This window comes from Carlito syrichta, unplaced genomic scaffold, assembly GCF_000164805.1.
Source record: "Carlito syrichta isolate Samal-C Ts95f unplaced genomic scaffold, Tarsius_syrichta-2.0.1 Scaffold314770, whole genome shotgun sequence".
NCBI lineage: Eukaryota > Metazoa > Chordata > Mammalia > Primates > Tarsiidae > Carlito > Carlito syrichta.
In genome coordinates this window covers 105,855-107,224 of record NW_007258866.1, presented here as the reverse complement: position 1 = coordinate 107,224, position 1,370 = coordinate 105,855, and positions in this window count along the sequence as shown.

Here is a 1,370-nt window from a genome sequence, read left to right as displayed (position 1 = left end):
TGTTCTCCCAGGCTCTGTCCTGGAGTGGAGACCTGGAGAAACAAGAGACTGTTATTTCTGGGCTCTGCTCCCTCTTAGAAGGTGATTTTGGCCAGGTGTGGTGGCTCACGCCTGTGATCCCAGCACTTTGGGAGGCTAAGGCAGGAGAATTGCTTGAAGTTAGGAATTGGAGACCAGGCTGGGTAACATAGTCAATTTTGTTATCATTTCTACAAAAAAATAAAAAATAAAAAATTAGCCAGGCATGGTGGCACATGTTGTACAGTTTCACCTACTTGGGAGACTGAGGCAGAAGGATCACCTAAGCCCAGGAGGTCGAGGCTGCATGGTCACACCACTGCACTCCAGTCTGGGTGACAGAGTAAGACTCTGACTCAAAAAAAAAAAGATTTCTTGCCTGTCCTGTGGTCCCCTCCAAACTTTGTCTCCAGTTTGACTGCAGCCTCACTGTGAGTTAGCAGAGTTCTTGACATGCACTGCTCTCCTGGGGAGGGTCCTCAGGCCTCATACCCACACCTGTGGGCACTGCTGTTTCAGGGCTGCAGTGGAAGCAGGCGATGGACGTGGGAGGGAGAACATGTTTTGTTGGAGAGTGCCTGAGTCTCCAGGAGACCTAGGTCTAACTGGCAGCTCAGAGCCTTTACACTGAACCTCCTAGCCCTGCCTGTGCTATTGAAGAGTCCTGAATCTTTTCTTTCTTTTTTTGAGTTGGAGTCTCATTCTGTCGCCCAGGCTGCAGTGCAGTGGCACACTCACGGCCACCAAAGCCTCGACCTGCTGGGCTCCGGCAATCCTTCCACCTCAGCCTTCCAAGTAGCTGGAACTACAGGAGCCCACTACCACACCTGGCTAATTTTTTCTTTCTTTCTTTCTTTTAAACTGTAGACATGAGGGCTCACCAAGTTGCCCAGGCTGGTCTCGAACTCCTAGACTCAGGCAATCCTTTCGCCTTGGCCTCCCAAAGTACTGGGATTATAGGCTTGAGTCACTGCACCCAGTCCGAGTCCTGAATCTTAATAAAAAATATCCATGAGGATTGTGCTTCACTGTGCTGAGTGTCTAAACTGTACTAGGTATGGGGCTTGAAAAAGTTCACTTTTTTCCCATAGAAAGCTCTGTGGGGAGCTGGGCTCAATGAGTCATGCCTGTAATCCCAGCTCTTTAGAAGGCTGAAGTGGGAGGATTCCTTCAAGTTGGAGTTTGAAACCAGCCTGGGCAACATAGCAAGAAGTTAGACATGGTGGTGTGTGCCTGTAGTTCCTGTTGCTCAGGAGGCTGAGGCCAGAGGACCACTTGAGCCCAGGAGGTCGAGGCTGCAGTGAGCCATGATCGTGCTATTGCACTCCAGCTTGGGCGACAGAATGAGACCC